Source organism: Phyllobates terribilis, unplaced genomic scaffold (assembly GCF_046119375.1).
Source record: "Phyllobates terribilis strain yellow unplaced genomic scaffold, ASM4611937v1 Scaffold_540__1_contigs__length_1147954, whole genome shotgun sequence".
Classification (NCBI taxonomy): Eukaryota; Metazoa; Chordata; class Amphibia; order Anura; family Dendrobatidae; genus Phyllobates; species Phyllobates terribilis.
Window position 1 is genome coordinate 598949 of NW_027363300.1, and position 15541 is coordinate 614489.

The window sequence follows — 15541 nt, forward strand, 5'->3', positions numbered from 1 at the left end:
CTTCTCCTTTTGGAGAGGGTTTCAAGAAGACCAGCATCCTAGTGCACTTTTTTTGTGGCACTTGTCACTTTTTTAAGCGCACTCGGGTTTTGTACACGAATTCGGGCTTTCGATAAAAAAAAAAAATCTGTTCTTATCAGTTTAATATCTGATACGTCCCCTATCTGGGGACCATATATTAAATGGATTTTTAGAACAGGGAGATGGAAAAAGAGCTTGCTCTGTCCACTCCACGCATTGACCTGGTATTGCAGTATCTCCAGGACCGGTGCACCCCTTCTTTAATGCAGTTTCTAAAATCAGAAAGAATTGAATTCAATGTTTTTTGTTCATTTTGCTTGTTTGTCGGATTTGGGGATGGACTCTTTGGCTTTGCTTTTCTTCTCCTCATTGGATTTTTCATGTTCAAAGTTGCAGAAGCCAGATTACAAGCTCATTTTGGTTCAACTTCAGCAACTGTGCATTGCATTGCCATGTAATGTGATGCAATGCTATCTTTCTAGCTCTCCCTTTTTACTTCCTTTTGGATAAACAGACATATTAGGCAAGCATTTTGGAGCTTTCACCTAAATAACTACAGGTGGTGAGATAAGCTGCACAATATAATTGACCTTTCAGTATATTGTTGCACACACACCATCTATTTAGCAAATGCCCTTGTTATCAACAGCAGCCTTTTAAACTCACCTGAGCTAACAGGTATGTGCGCTGGTTACTCTGCTGCGCTTAAAATGTCTTTTTTGGTTTGCTACAATGCCTTTTCTGAAACGTTGTCTCCTTCTGCTGGAACACTGACTTCTTTCATTTAATGCCTGCAGACTATAAAAGAGAACCCAACCCAAAAAGTTTGGTTGATTAGTCTGTGGCATTCTGTTAAACTGTTGCTTATGGCGGTCTCTGTGAGCTTCTCAGCGACATTCAGCCAGCCAGGTATCCTGCCTGCAGTAGATGGAATGTGGCAATGGAACGCTGGCTGCGCGTGTCATAATAGGCTCTGAGCCTTTATATACCTGTGCACAGCAGCAGCCACCTTCAGTCTGCTGCTGGACAGCCAGCAGCAGCAGCAGCAGGAGAGGTATGTAATCAGGAGCCCTCCTGCTAAGGGTAGACAGCTGCTCGTTCCACCCCACCCCCCGCCTTAATTGGTTCTCCTCCCTTCCAACGGTGTTGAGGCGGGTGGGAACAGCAGGGGGTGAAGGTGCTGTGTTTAAAGAGGTGGAGTTATGCAGATCTAAAACGCGTGGATTGCAGCAGCAGCAAGCCGAAAAGTGCAGGCATGTAAGGGATCTAGAGGTTGACAACATGTCTTCTTAACGGGAGTCCAGGAGCTCATCTCCACAAATGGACTTTTCAGGATCCTTGGGTGGCTCCGTAGTTTGAAACCAATTCTGGTTATCGCTTCTCGGCCTTTTGGCTAAGATCAAGTGTAGTATCTGTTCTTATCAGTTTAATATCTGATACGTCCCCTATCTGGGGACCATATATTAAATGGATTTTTAGAACAGGGAGATGGAAAAAGAGCTTGCTCTGTCCACTCCACGCATTGACCTGGTATTGCAGTATCTCCAGGACCGGTGCACCCCTTCTTTAATGCAGTTTCTAAAATCAGAAAGAATTGAATTCAATGTTTTTTGTTCATTTTGCTTGTTTGTCGGATTTGGGGATGGACTCTTTGGCTTTGCTTTTCTTCTCCTCATTGGATTTTTCATGTTCAAAGTTGCAGAAGCCAGATTACAAGCTCATTTTGGTTCAACTTCAGCAACTGTGCATTGCATTGCCATGTAATGTGATGCAATGCTATCTTTCTAGCTCTCCCTTTTTACTTCCTTTTGGATAAACAGACATATTAGGCAAGCATTTTGGAGCTTTCACCTAAATAACTACAGGTGGTGAGATAAGCTGCACAATATAATTGACCTTTCAGTATATTGTTGCACACACACCATCTATTTAGCAAATGCCCTTGTTATCAACAGCAGCCTTTTAAACTCACCTGAGCTAACAGGTATGTGCGCTGGTTACTCTGCTGCGCTTAAAATGTCTTTTTTGGTTTGCTACAATGCCTTTTCTGAAACGTTGTCTCCTTCTGCTGGAACACTGACTTCTTTCATTTAATGCCTGCAGACTATAAAAGAGAACCCAACCCAAAAAGTTTGGTTGATTAGTCTGTGGCATTCTGTTAAACTGTTGCTTATGGCGGTCTCTGTGAGCTTCTCAGCGACATTCAGCCAGCCAGGTATCCTGCCTGCAGTAGATGGAATGTGGCAATGGAACGCTGGCTGCGCGTGTCATAATAGGCTCTGAGCCTTTATATACCTGTGCACAGCAGCAGCCACCTTCAGTCTGCTGCTGGACAGCCAGCAGCAGCAGCAGCAGGAGAGGTATGTAATCAGGAGCCCTTCTGCTAAGGGTAGACAGCTGCTCGTTCCACCCCACCCCCCGCCTTAATTGGTTCTCCTCCCTTCCAACGGTGTTGAGGCGGGTGGGAACAGCAGGGGGTGAAGGTGCTGTGTTTAAAGACGTGGAGTTATGCAGATCTAAAACGCGTGGATTGCAGCAGCAGCAAGCCGAAAAGTGCAGGCATGTAAGGGATCTAGAGGTTGACAACATGTCTTCTTAACGGGAGTCCAGGAGCTCATCTCCACAAATGGACTTTTCAGGATCCTTGGGTGGCTCCGTAGTTTGAAACCAATTCTGGTTATCGCTTCTCGGCCTTTTGGCTAAGATCAAGTGTAGTATCTGTTCTTATCAGTTTAATATCTGATACGTCCCCTATCTGGGGACCATATATTAAATGGATTTTTAGAACAGGGAGATGGAAAAAGAGCTTGCTCTGTCCACTCCACGCATTGACCTGGTATTGCAGTATCTCCAGGACCGGTGCACCCCTTCTTTAATGCAGTTTCTAAAATCAGAAAGAATTGAATTCAATGTTTTTTGTTCATTTTGCTTGTTTGTCGGATTTGGGGATGGACTCTTTGGCTTTGCTTTTCTTCTCCTCATTGGATTTTTCATGTTCAAAGTTGCAGAAGCCAGATTACAAGCTCATTTTGGTTCAACTTCAGCAACTGTGCATTGCATTGCCATGTAATGTGATGCAATGCTATCTTTCTAGCTCTCCCTTTTTACTTCCTTTTGGATAAACAGACATATTAGGCAAGCATTTTGGAGCTTTCACCTAAATAACTACAGGTGGTGAGATAAGCTGCACAATATAATTGACCTTTCAGTATATTGTTGCACACACACCATCTATTTAGCAAATGCCCTTGTTATCAACAGCAGCCTTTTAAACTCACCTGAGCTAACAGGTATGTGCGCTGGTTACTCTGCTGCGCTTAAAATTTCTTTTTTGGTTTGCTACAATGCCTTTTCTGAAACGTTGTCTCCTTCTGCTGGAACACTGACTTCTTTCATTTAATGCCTGCAGACTATAAAAGAGAACCCAACCCAAAAAGTTTGGTTGATTAGTCTGTGGCATTCTGTTAAACTGTTGCTTATGGCGGTCTCTGTGAGCTTCTCAGCGACATTCAGCCAGCCAGGTATCCTGCCTGCAGTAGATGGAATGTGGCAATGGAACGCTGGCTGCGCGTGTCATAATAGGCTCTGAGCCTTTATATACCTGTGCACAGCAGCAGCCACCTTCAGTCTGCTGCTGGACAGCCAGCAGCAGCAGCAGCAGGAGAGGTATGTAATCAGGAGCCCTCCTGCTAAGGGTAGACAGCTGCTCGTTCCACCCCACCCTCCGCCTTAATTGGTTCTCCTCCCTTCCAACGGTGTTGAGGCGGGTGGGAACAGCAGGGGGTGAAGGTGCTGTGTTTAAAGAGGTGGAGTTATGCAGATCTAAAACGCGTGGATTGCAGCAGCAGCAAGCCGAAAAGTGCAGGCATGTAAGGGATCTAGAGGTTGACAACATGTCTTCTTAACGGGAGTCCAGGAGCTCATCTCCACAAATGGACTTTTCAGGATCCTTGGGTGGCTCCGTAGTTTGAAACCAATTCTGGTTATCGCTTCTCGGCCTTTTGGCTAAGATCAAGTGTAGTATCTGTTCTTATCAGTTTAATATCTGATACGTCCCCTATCTGGGGACCATATATTAAATGGATTTTTAGAACAGGGAGATGGAAAAAGAGCTTGCTCTGTCCACTCCACGCATTGACCTGGTATTGCAGTATCTCCAGGACCGGTGCACCCCTTCTTTAATGCAGTTTCTAAAATCAGAAAGAATTGAATTCAATGTTTTTTGTTCATTTTGCTTGTTTGTCGGATTTGGGGATGGACTCTTTGGCTTTGCTTTTCTTCTCCTCATTGGATTTTTCATGTTCAAAGTTGCAGAAGCCAGATTACAAGCTCATTTTGGTTCAACTTCAGCAACTGTGCATTGCATTGCCATGTAATGTGATGCAATGCTATCTTTCTAGCTCTCCCTTTTTACTTCCTTTTGGATAAACAGACATATTAGGCAAGCATTTTGGAGCTTTCACCTAAATAACTACAGGTGGTGAGATAAGCTGCACAATATAATTGACCTTTCAGTATATTGTTGCACACACACCATCTATTTAGCAAATGCCCTTGTTATCAACAGCAGCCTTTTAAACTCACCTGAGCTAACAGGTATGTGCGCTGGTTACTCTGCTGCGCTTAAAATGTCTTTTTTGGTTTGCTACAATGCCTTTTCTGAAACGTTGTCTCCTTCTGCTGGAACACTGACTTCTTTCATTTAATGCCTGCAGACTATAAAAGAGAACCCAACCCAAAAAGTTTGGTTGATTAGTCTGTGGCATTCTGTTAAACTGTTGCTTATGGCGGTCTCTGTGAGCTTCTCAGCGACATTCAGCCAGCCAGGTATCCTGCCTGCAGTAGATGGAATGTGGCAATGGAACGCTGGCTGCGCGTGTCATAATAGGCTCTGAGCCTTTATATACCTGTGCACAGCAGCAGCCACCTTCAGTCTGCTGCTGGACAGCCAGCAGCAGCAGCAGCAGGAGAGGTATGTAATCAGGAGCCCTCCTGCTAAGGGTAGACAGCTGCTCGTTCCACCCCACCCCCCGCCTTAATTGGTTCTCCTCCCTTCCAACGGTGTTGAGGCGGGTGGGAACAGCAGGGGGTGAAGGTGCTGTGTTTAAAGAGGTGGAGTTATGCAGATCTAAAACGCGTGGATTGCAGCAGCAGCAAGCCGAAAAGTGCAGGCATGTAAGGGATCTAGAGGTTGACAACATGTCTTCTTAACGGGAGTCCAGGAGCTCATCTCCACAAATGGACTTTTCAGGATCCTTGGGTGGCTCCGTAGTTTGAAACCAATTCTGGTTATCGCTTCTCGGCCTTTTGGCTAAGATCAAGTGTAGTATCTTTCGAAAAGGCGGTTTTGGATGTTGGCCGCCCTAGTAGATTGATACATTATGCACACTGGGGTTTAGGCGCTTGTTAGTACGCCAGGTGGCTAATATAGTCATCTGGTGGAAAGCATGGCCCCCCAGGATCGACGCCATTGGGTCGGGGAAGATCGAAAGCCCGAAGTGTGAAGTGCCCCAGGAGTGGTGACCCTGGGGTGCCTCAACTCACTGGGATTGGGAACCCCACTTGAGTTTAAGGCACATTTGCACTAGCACTTCAATATTTCTTTCTTCACACACACCCTTATTCCGGGCCTTCTGGCCTTAGGATGGGGAATTTTTCAATTCCCGGTCGAAGGTCCGGGCAGTATTATACTGTGAAACCTTCACTATTTATTTAATTTTTTTGTCACTGTGTGTCCACTTTTTCACGTGTGTCCACGTCCTTACTAGGATTTTGTCGGGATGCGGTTCCCTTACGGGTTCCTCTCTTGGCAGGTCTAGGGGGGGAGTGTGTGGCCATCAGGTTCCGCTCCCCCCTGAACCCCCCTGGCTCTCCTCTTTCTGGAGGAGAGCGTTGTTGGCTCCCCTCTTCCGGGAGGGGAGCACAGTCTTTGGCTCCCAGTGCCTTGCTCGGGTGAGAACTCGGGCAGGTGCTGGGGGTAAGATTGGGTCGCCTCTGGCTCCGGCTGGAGGTGGCTATTTGTCCCTGTTCCTCGCTGTGGCCTTCTGGCTCGGAGGGACGGGGAATGGTTTGGGGGACCCTTCTCCTTTTGGAGAGGGTTTCAAGAAGACCAGCATCCTAGTGCACTTTTTTTGTGGCACTTGTCACTTTTTTAAGCGCACTCGGGTTTTGTACACGAATTCGGGCTTTCGATAAAAAAAAAAAATCTGTTCTTATCAGTTTAATATCTGATACGTCCCCTATCTGGGGACCATATATTAAATGGATTTTTAGAACAGGGAGATGGAAAAAGAGCTTGCTCTGTCCACTCCACGCATTGACCTGGTATTGCAGTATCTCCAGGACCGGTGCACCCCTTCTTTAATGCAGTTTCTAAAATCAGAAAGAATTGAATTCAATGTTTTTTGTTCATTTTGCTTGTTTGTCGGATTTGGGGATGGACTCTTTGGCTTTGCTTTTCTTCTCCTCATTGGATTTTTCATGTTCAAAGTTGCACAAGCCAGATTACAAGCTCATTTTGGTTCAACTTCAGCAACTGTGCATTGCATTGCCATGTAATGTGATGCAATGCTATCTTTCTAGCTCTCCCTTTTTACTTCCTTTTGGATAAACAGACATATTAGGCAAGCATTTTGGAGCTTTCACCTAAATAACTACAGGTGGTGAGATAAGCTGCACAATATAATTGACCTTTCAGTATATTGTTGCACACACACCATCTATTTAGCAAATGCCCTTGTTATCAACAGCAGCCTTTTAAACTCACCTGAGCTAACAGGTATGTGCGCTGGTTACTCTGCTGCGCTTAAAATTTCTTTTTTGGTTTGCTACAATGCCTTTTCTGAAACGTTGTCTCCTTCTGCTGGAACACTGACTTCTTTCATTTAATGCCTGCAGACTATAAAAGAGAACCCAACCCAAAAAGTTTGGTTGATTAGTCTGTGGCATTCTGTTAAACTGTTGCTTATGGCGGTCTCTGTGAGCTTCTCAGCGACATTCAGCCAGCCAGGTATCCTGCCTGCAGTAGATGGAATGTGGCAATGGAACGCTGGCTGCGCGTGTCATAATAGGCTCTGAGCCTTTATATACCTGTGCACAGCAGCAGCCACCTTCAGTCTGCTGCTGGACAGCCAGCAGCAGCAGCAGCAGGAGAGGTATGTAATCAGGAGCCCTCCTGCTAAGGGTAGACAGCTGCTCGTTCCACCCCACCCCCCGCCTTAATTGGTTCTCCTCCCTTCCAACGGTGTTGAGGCGGGTGGGAACAGCAGGGGGTGAAGGTGCTGTGTTTAAAGAGGTGGAGTTATGCAGATCTAAAACGCGTGGATTGCAGCAGCAGCAAGCCGAAAAGTGCAGGCATGTAAGGGATCTAGAGGTTGACAACATGTCTTCTTAACGGGAGTCCAGGAGCTCATCTCCACAAATGGACTTTTCAGGATCCTTGGGTGGCTCCGTAGTTTGAAACCAATTCTGGTTATCGCTTCTCGGCCTTTTGGCTAAGATCAAGTGTAGTATCTGTTCTTATCAGTTTAATATCTGATACGTCCCCTATCTGGGGACCATATATTAAATGGATTTTTAGAACAGGGAGATGGAAAAAGAGCTTGCTCTGTCCACTCCACGCATTGACCTGGTATTGCAGTATCTCCAGGACCGGTGCACCCCTTCTTTAATGCAGTTTCTAAAATCAGAAAGAATTGAATTCAATGTTTTTTGTTCATTTTGCTTGTTTGTCGGATTTGGGGATGGACTCTTTGGCTTTGCTTTTCTTCTCCTCATTGGATTTTTCATGTTCAAAGTTGCAGAAGCCAGATTACAAGCTCATTTTGGTTCAACTTCAGCAACTGTGCATTGCATTGCCATGTAATGTGATGCAATGCTATCTTTCTAGCTCTCCCTTTTTACTTCCTTTTGGATAAACAGACATATTAGGCAAGCATTTTGGAGCTTTCACCTAAATAACTACAGGTGGTGAGATAAGCTGCACAATATAATTGACCTTTCAGTATATTGTTGCACACACACCATCTATTTAGCAAATGCCCTTGTTATCAACAGCAGCCTTTTAAACTCACCTGAGCTAACAGGTATGTGCGCTGGTTACTCTGCTGCGCTTAAAATTTCTTTTTTGGTTTGCTACAATGCCTTTTCTGAAACGTTGTCTCCTTCTGCTGGAACACTGACTTCTTTCATTTAATGCCTGCAGACTATAAAAGAGAACCCAACCCAAAAAGTTTGGTTGATTAGTCTGTGGCATTCTGTTAAACTGTTGCTTATGGCGGTCTCTGTGAGCTTCTCAGCGACATTCAGCCAGCCAGGTATCCTGCCTGCAGTAGATGGAATGTGGCAATGGAACGCTGGCTGCGCGTGTCATAATAGGCTCTGAGCCTTTATATACCTGTGCACAGCAGCAGCCACCTTCAGTCTGCTGCTGGACAGCCAGCAGCAGCAGCAGCAGGAGAGGTATGTAATCAGGAGCCCTCCTGCTAAGGGTAGACAGCTGCTCGTTCCACCCCACCCCCCGCCTTAATTGGTTCTCCTCCCTTCCAATGGTGTTGAGGCGGGTGGGAACAGCAGGGGGTGAAGGTGCTGTGTTTAAAGAGGTGGAGTTATGCAGATCTAAAACGCGTGGATTGCAGCAGCAGCAAGCCGAAAAGTGCAGGCATGTAAGGGATCTAGAGGTTGACAACATGTCTTCTTAACGGGAGTCCAGGAGCTCATCTCCACAAATGGACTTTTCAGGATCCTTGGGTGGCTCCGTAGTTTGAAACCAATTCTGGTTATCGCTTCTCGGCCTTTTGGCTAAGATCAAGTGTAGTATCTTTCGAAAAGGCGGTTTTGGATGTTGGCCGCCCTAGTAGATTGATACATTATGCACACTGGGGTTTAGGCGCTTGTTAGTACGCCAGGTGGCTAATATAGTCATCTGGTGGAAAGCATGGCCCCCCAGGATCGACGCCATTGGGTCGGGGAAGATCGAAAGCCCGAAGTGTGAAGTGCCCCAGGAGTGGTGACCCTGGGGTGCCTCAACTCACTGGGATTGGGAACCCCACTTGAGTTTAAGGCACATTTGCACTAGCACTTCAATATTTCTTTCTTCACACACACCCTTATTCCGGGCCTTCTGGCCTTAGGATGGGGAATTTTTCAATTCCCGGTCGAAGGTCCGGGCAGTATTATACTGTGAAACCTTCACTATTTATTTAATTTTTTTGTCACTGTGTGTCCACTTTTTCACGTGTGTCCACGTCCTTACTAGGATTTTGTCGGGATGCGGTTCCCTTACGGGTTCCTCTCTTGGCAGGTCTAGGGGGGGAGTGTGTGGCCATCAGGTTCCGCTCCCCCCTGAACCCCCCTGGCTCTCCTCTTTCTGGAGGAGAGCGTTGTTGGCTCCCCTCTTCCGGGAGGGGAGCACAGTCTTTGGCTCCCAGTGCCTTGCTCGGGTGAGAACTCGGGCAGGTGCTGGGGGTAAGATTGGGTCGCCTCTGGCTCCGGCTGGAGGTGGCTATTTGTCCCTGTTCCTCGCTGTGGCCTTCTGGCTCGGAGGGACGGGGAATGGTTTGGGGGACCCTTCTCCTTTTGGAGAGGGTTTCAAGAAGACCAGCATCCTAGTGCACTTTTTTTGTGGCACTTGTCACTTTTTTAAGCGCACTCGGGTTTTGTACACGAATTCGGGCTTTCGATAAAAAAAAAAAATCTGTTCTTATCAGTTTAATATCTGATACGTCCCCTATCTGGGGACCATATATTAAATGGATTTTTAGAACAGGGAGATGGAAAAAGAGCTTGCTCTGTCCACTCCACGCATTGACCTGGTATTGCAGTATCTCCAGGACCGGTGCACCCCTTCTTTAATGCAGTTTCTAAAATCAGAAAGAATTGAATTCAATGTTTTTTGTTCATTTTGCTTGTTTGTCGGATTTGGGGATGGACTCTTTGGCTTTGCTTTTCTTCTCCTCATTGGATTTTTCATGTTCAAAGTTGCAGAAGCCAGATTACAAGCTCATTTTGGTTCAACTTCAGCAACTGTGCATTGCATTGCCATGTAATGTGATGCAATGCTATCTTTCTAGCTCTCCCTTTTTACTTCCTTTTGGATAAACAGACATATTAGGCAAGCATTTTGGAGCTTTCACCTAAATAACTACAGGTGGTGAGATAAGCTGCACAATATAATTGACCTTTCAGTATATTGTTGCACACACACCATCTATTTAGCAAATGCCCTTGTTATCAACAGCAGCCTTTTAAACTCACCTGAGCTAACAGGTATGTGCGCTGGTTACTCTGCTGCGCTTAAAATTTCTTTTTTGGTTTGCTACAATGCCTTTTCTGAAACGTTGTCTCCTTCTGCTGGAACACTGACTTCTTTCATTTAATGCCTGCAGACTATAAAAGAGAACCCAACCCAAAAAGTTTGGTTGATTAGTCTGTGGCATTCTGTTAAACTGTTGCTTATGGCGGTCTCTGTGAGCTTCTCAGCGACATTCAGCCAGCCAGGTATCCTGCCTGCAGTAGATGGAATGTGGCAATGGAACGCTGGCTGCGCGTGTCATAATAGGCTCTGAGCCTTTATATACCTGTGCACAGCAGCAGCCACCTTCAGTCTGCTGCTGGACAGCCAGCAGCAGCAGCAGCAGGAGAGGTATGTAATCAGGAGCCCTCCTGCTAAGGGTAGACAGCTGCTCGTTCCACCCCACCCCCCGCCTTAATTGGTTCTCCTCCCTTCCAACGGTGTTGAGGCGGGTGGGAACAGCAGGGGGTGAAGGTGCTGTGTTTAAAGAGGTGGAGTTATGCAGATCTAAAACGCGTGGATTGCAGCAGCAGCAAGCCGAAAAGTGCAGGCATGTAAGGGATCTAGAGGTTGACAACATGTCTTCTTAACGGGAGTCCAGGAGCTCATCTCCACAAATGGACTTTTCAGGATCCTTGGGTGGCTCCGTAGTTTGAAACCAATTCTGGTTATCGCTTCTCGGCCTTTTGGCTAAGATCAAGTGTAGTATCTGTTCTTATCAGTTTAATATCTGATTCGTCCCCTATCTGGGGACCATATATTAAATGGATTTTTAGAACAGGGAGATGGAAAAAGAGCTTGCTCTGTCCACTCCACGCATTGACCTGGTATTGCAGTATCTCCAGGACCGGTGCACCCCTTCTTTAATGCAGTTTCTAAAATCAGAAAGAATTGAATTCAATGTTTTTTGTTCATTTTGCTTGTTTGTCGGATTTGGGGATGGACTCTTTGGCTTTGCTTTTCTTCTCCTCATTGGATTTTTCATGTTCAAAGTTGCAGAAGCCAGATTACAAGCTCATTTTGGTTCAACTTCAGCAACTGTGCATTGCATTGCCATGTAATGTGATGCAATGCTATCTTTCTAGCTCTCCCTTTTTACTTCCTTTTGGATAAACAGACATATTAGGCAAGCATTTTGGAGCTTTCACCTAAATAACTACAGGTGGTGAGATAAGCTGCACAATATAATTGACCTTTCAGTATATTGTTGCACACACACCATCTATTTAGCAAATGCCCTTGTTATCAACAGCAGCCTTTTAAACTCACCTGAGCTAACAGGTATGTGCGCTGGTTACTCTGCTGCGCATAAAATGTCTTTTTTGGTTTGCTACAATGCCTTTTCTGAAACGTTGTCTCCTTCTGCTGGAACACTGACTTCTTTCATTTAATACCTGCAGACTATAAAAGAGAACCCAACCCAAAAAGTTTGGTTGATTAGTCTGTGGCATTCTGTTAAACTGTTGCTTATGGCGGTCTCTGTGAGCTTCTCAGCGACATTCAGCCAGCCAGGTATCCTGCCTGCAGTAGATGGAATGTGGCAATGGAACGCTGGCTGCGCGTGTCATAATAGGCTCTGAGCCTTTATATACCTGTGCACAGCAGCAGCCACCTTCAGTCTGCTGCTGGACAGCCAGCAGCAGCAGCAGCAGGAGAGGTATGTAATCAGGAGCCCTCCTGCTAAGGGTAGACAGCTGCTCGTTCCACCCCACCCCCCGCCTTAATTGGTTCTCCTCCCTTCCAACGGTGTTGAGGCGGGTGGGAACAGCAGGGGGTGAAGGTGCTGTGTTTAAAGAGGTGGAGTTATGCAGATCTAAAATGCGTGGATTGCAGCAGCAGCAAGCCGAAAAGTGCAGGCATGTAAGGGATCTAGAGGTTGACAACATGTCTTCTTAACGGGAGTCCAGGAGCTCATCTCCACAAATGGACTTTTCAGGATCCTTGGGTGGCTCCGTAGTTTGAAACCAATTCTGGTTATCGCTTCTCGGCCTTTTGGCTAAGATCAAGTGTAGTATCTGTTCTTATCAGTTTAATATCTGATACGTCCCCTATCTGGGGACCATATATTAAATGGATTTTTAGAACAGGGAGATGGAAAAAGAGCTTGCTCTGTCCACTCCACGCATTGACCTGGTATTGCAGTATCTCCAGGACCGGTGCACCCCTTATTTAATGCAGTTTCTAAAATCAGAAAGAATTGAATTCAATGTTTTTTGTTCATTTTGCTTGTTTGTCGGATTTGGGGATGGACTCTTTGGCTTTGCTTTTCTTCTCCTCATTCGATTTTTCATGTTCAAAGTTGCAGAAGCCAGATTACAAGCTCATTTTGGTTCAACTTCAGCAACTGTGCATTGCATTGCCATGTAATGTGATGCAATGCTATCTTTCTAGCTCTCCCTTTTTACTTCCTTTTGGATAAACAGACATATTAGGCAAGCATTTTGGAGCTTTCACCTAAATAACTACAGGTGGTGAGATAAGCTGCACAATATAATTGACCTTTCAGTATATTGTTGCACACACACCATCTATTTAGCAAATGCCCTTGTTATCAACAGCAGCCTTTTAAACTCACCTGAGCTAACAGGTATGTGCGCTGGTTACTCTGCTGCGCTTAAAATTTCTTTTTTGGTTTGCTACAATGCCTTTTCTGAAACGTTGTCTCCTTCTGCTGGAACACTGACTTCTTTCATTTAATGCCTGCAGACTATAAAAGAGAACCCAACCCAAAAAGTTTGGTTGATTAGTCTGTGGCATTCTGTTAAACTGTTGCTTATGGCGGTCTCTGTGAGCTTCTCAGCGACATTCAGCCAGCCAGGTATCCTGCCTGCAGTAGATGGAATGGGGCAATGGAACGCTGGCTGCGCGTGTCATAATAGGCTCTGAGCCTTTATATACCTGTGCACAGCAGCAGCCACCTTCAGTCTGCTGCTGGACAGCCAGCAGCAGCAGGAGAGGTATGTAATCAGGAGCCCTCCTGCTAAGGGTAGACAGCTGCTCGTTCCACCCCACCCCCCGCCTTAATTGGTTCTCCTCCCTTCCAACGGTGTTGAGGCGGGTGGGAACAGCAGGGGGTGAAGGTGCTGTGTTTAAAGAGGTGGAGTTATGCAGATCTAAAACGCGTGGATTGCAGCAGCAGCAAGCCGAAAAGTGCAGGCATGTAAGGGATCTAGAGGTTGACAACATGTCTTCTTAACGGGAGTCCAGGAGCTCATCTCCACAAATGGACTTTTCAGGATCCTTGGGTGGCTCCGTAGTTTGAAACCAATTCTGGTTATCGCTTCTCGGCCTTTTGGCTAAGATCAAGTGTAGTATCTGTTCTTATCAGTTTAATATCTGATACGTCCCCTATCTGGGGACCATATATTAAATGGATTTTTAGAACAGGGAGATGGAAAAAGAGCTTGCTCTGTCCACTCCACGCATTGACCTGGTATTGCAGTATCTCCAGGACCGGTGCACCCCTTCTTTAATGCAGTTTCTAAAATCAGAAAGAATTGAATTCAATGTTTTTTGTTCATTTTGCTTGTTTGTCGGATTTGGGGATGGACTCTTTGGCTTTGCTTTTCTTCTCCTCATTGGATTTTTCATGTTCAAAGTTGCAGAAGCCAGATTACAAGCTCATTTTGGTTCAACTTCAGCAACTGTGCATTGCATTGCCATGTAATGTGATGCAATGCTATCTTTCTAGCTCTCCCTTTTTACTTCCTTTTGGATAAACAGACATATTAGGCAAGCATTTTGGAGCTTTCACCTAAATAACTACAGGTGGTGAGATAAGCTGCACAATATAATTGACCTTTCAGTATATTGTTGCACACACACCATCTATTTAGCAAATGCCCTTGTTATCAACAGCAGCCTTTTAAACTCACCTGAGCTAACAGGTATGTGCGCTGGTTACTCTGCTGCGCTTAAAATTTCTTTTTTGGTTTGCTACAATGCCTTTTCTGAAACGTTGTCTCCTTCTGCTGGAACACTGACTTCTTTCATTTAATGCCTGCAGACTATAAAAGAGAACCCAACCCAAAAAGTTTGGTTGATTAGTCTGTGGCATTCTGTTAAACTGTTGCTTATGGCGGTCTCTGTGAGCTTCTCAGCGACATTCAGCCAGCCAGGTATCCTGCCTGCAGTAGATGGAATGTGGCAATGGAACGCTGGCTGCGCGTGTCATAATAGGCTCTGAGCCTTTATATACCTGTGCACAGCAGCAGCCACCTTCAGTCTGCTGCTGGACAGCCAGCAGCAGCAGCAGCAGGAGAGGTATGTAATCAGGAGCCCTCCTGCTAAGGGTAGACAGCTGCTCGTTCCACCCCACCCCCCGCCTTAATTGGTTCTCCTCCCTTCCAACGGTGTTGAGGCGGGTGGGAACAGCAGGGGGTGAAGGTGCTGTGTTTAAAGAGGTGGAGTTATGCAGATCTAAAACGCGTGGATTGCAGCAGCAGCAAGCCGAAAAGTGCAGGCATGTAAGGGATCTAGAGGTTGACAACATGTCTTCTTAACGGGAGTCCAGGAGCTCATCTCCACAAATGGACTTTTCAGGATCCTTGGGTGGCTCCGTAGTTTGAAACCAATTCTGGTTATCGCTTCTCGGCCTTTTGGCTAAGATCAAGTGTAGTATCTGTTCTTATCAGTTTAATATCTGATACGTCCCCTATCTGGGGACCATATATTAAATGGATTTTTAGAACAGGGAGATGGAAAAAGAGCTTGCTCTGTCCACTCCACGCATTGACCTGGTATTGCAGTATCTCCAGGACCGGTGCACCCCTTCTTTAATGCAGTTTCTAAAATCAGAAAGAATTGAATTCAAAGTTTTTTGTTCATTTTGCTTGTTTGTCGGATTTGGGGATGGACTCTTTGGCTTTGCTTTTCTTCTCCTCATTGGATTTTTCATGTTCAAAGTTGCAGAAGCCAGATTACAAGCTCATTTTGGTTCAACTTCAGCAACTGTGCATTGCATTGCCATGTAATGTGATGCAATGCTATCTTTCTAGCTCTCCCTTTTTACTTCCTTTTGGATAAACAGACATATTAGGCAAGCATTTTGGAGCTTTCACCTAAATAACTACAGGTGGTGAGATAAGCTGCACAATATAATTGACCTTTCAGTATATTGTTGCACACACACCATCTATTTAGCAAATGCCCTTGTTATCAACAGCAGCCTTTTAAACTCACCTGAGCTAACAGGTATGTGCGCTGGTTACTCTGCTGCGCTTAAAATTT

General features: G+C 45.6%; 11 non-coding genes and 2 pseudogenes across 11 annotated transcripts; all 13 read left to right on the top strand.

Moving 5' to 3' along the window:
• Positions 1 to 95: 95 nt before the first annotated feature.
• Positions 96 to 279, top strand: LOC141232498 (U2 spliceosomal RNA). The gene has a single exon (XR_012298745.1). It is a non-coding gene; the product is annotated as a U2 spliceosomal RNA (small nuclear RNA).
• Positions 280 to 1394: 1115 nt separating this feature from the next.
• LOC141232798 (U2 spliceosomal RNA) lies at positions 1395 to 1585 on the top strand. The gene has a single exon (XR_012298976.1). It is a non-coding gene; the product is annotated as a U2 spliceosomal RNA (small nuclear RNA).
• Positions 1586 to 2700: 1115 nt separating this feature from the next.
• On the top strand, positions 2701 to 2891 carry LOC141232800 (U2 spliceosomal RNA). Its single transcript, XR_012298978.1, has one exon. It is a non-coding gene; the product is annotated as a U2 spliceosomal RNA (small nuclear RNA).
• A 1115-nt stretch (positions 2892 to 4006) lies between these two features.
• LOC141232801 (U2 spliceosomal RNA) lies at positions 4007 to 4197 on the top strand. The gene has a single exon (XR_012298979.1). It is a non-coding gene; the product is annotated as a U2 spliceosomal RNA (small nuclear RNA).
• A 1115-nt stretch (positions 4198 to 5312) lies between these two features.
• On the top strand, positions 5313 to 5404 carry LOC141232596 (U2 spliceosomal RNA; annotated as a pseudogene).
• A 791-nt stretch (positions 5405 to 6195) lies between these two features.
• LOC141232499 (U2 spliceosomal RNA) lies at positions 6196 to 6379 on the top strand. Its single transcript, XR_012298746.1, has one exon. It is a non-coding gene; the product is annotated as a U2 spliceosomal RNA (small nuclear RNA).
• Positions 6380 to 7494: 1115 nt separating this feature from the next.
• Positions 7495 to 7685, top strand: LOC141232802 (U2 spliceosomal RNA). Its single transcript, XR_012298980.1, has one exon. It is a non-coding gene; the product is annotated as a U2 spliceosomal RNA (small nuclear RNA).
• A 1115-nt stretch (positions 7686 to 8800) lies between these two features.
• LOC141232597 (U2 spliceosomal RNA) lies at positions 8801 to 8892 on the top strand (annotated as a pseudogene).
• Positions 8893 to 9683: 791 nt separating this feature from the next.
• LOC141232500 (U2 spliceosomal RNA) lies at positions 9684 to 9867 on the top strand. Its single transcript, XR_012298747.1, has one exon. It is a non-coding gene; the product is annotated as a U2 spliceosomal RNA (small nuclear RNA).
• A 1115-nt stretch (positions 9868 to 10982) lies between these two features.
• On the top strand, positions 10983 to 11173 carry LOC141232438 (U2 spliceosomal RNA). The gene has a single exon (XR_012298688.1). It is a non-coding gene; the product is annotated as a U2 spliceosomal RNA (small nuclear RNA).
• A 1115-nt stretch (positions 11174 to 12288) lies between these two features.
• On the top strand, positions 12289 to 12479 carry LOC141232803 (U2 spliceosomal RNA). The gene has a single exon (XR_012298981.1). It is a non-coding gene; the product is annotated as a U2 spliceosomal RNA (small nuclear RNA).
• A 1109-nt stretch (positions 12480 to 13588) lies between these two features.
• LOC141232804 (U2 spliceosomal RNA) lies at positions 13589 to 13779 on the top strand. Its single transcript, XR_012298982.1, has one exon. It is a non-coding gene; the product is annotated as a U2 spliceosomal RNA (small nuclear RNA).
• A 1115-nt stretch (positions 13780 to 14894) lies between these two features.
• Positions 14895 to 15085, top strand: LOC141232805 (U2 spliceosomal RNA). Its single transcript, XR_012298983.1, has one exon. It is a non-coding gene; the product is annotated as a U2 spliceosomal RNA (small nuclear RNA).
• The last annotated feature ends 456 nt before the right edge of the window (positions 15086 to 15541 follow it).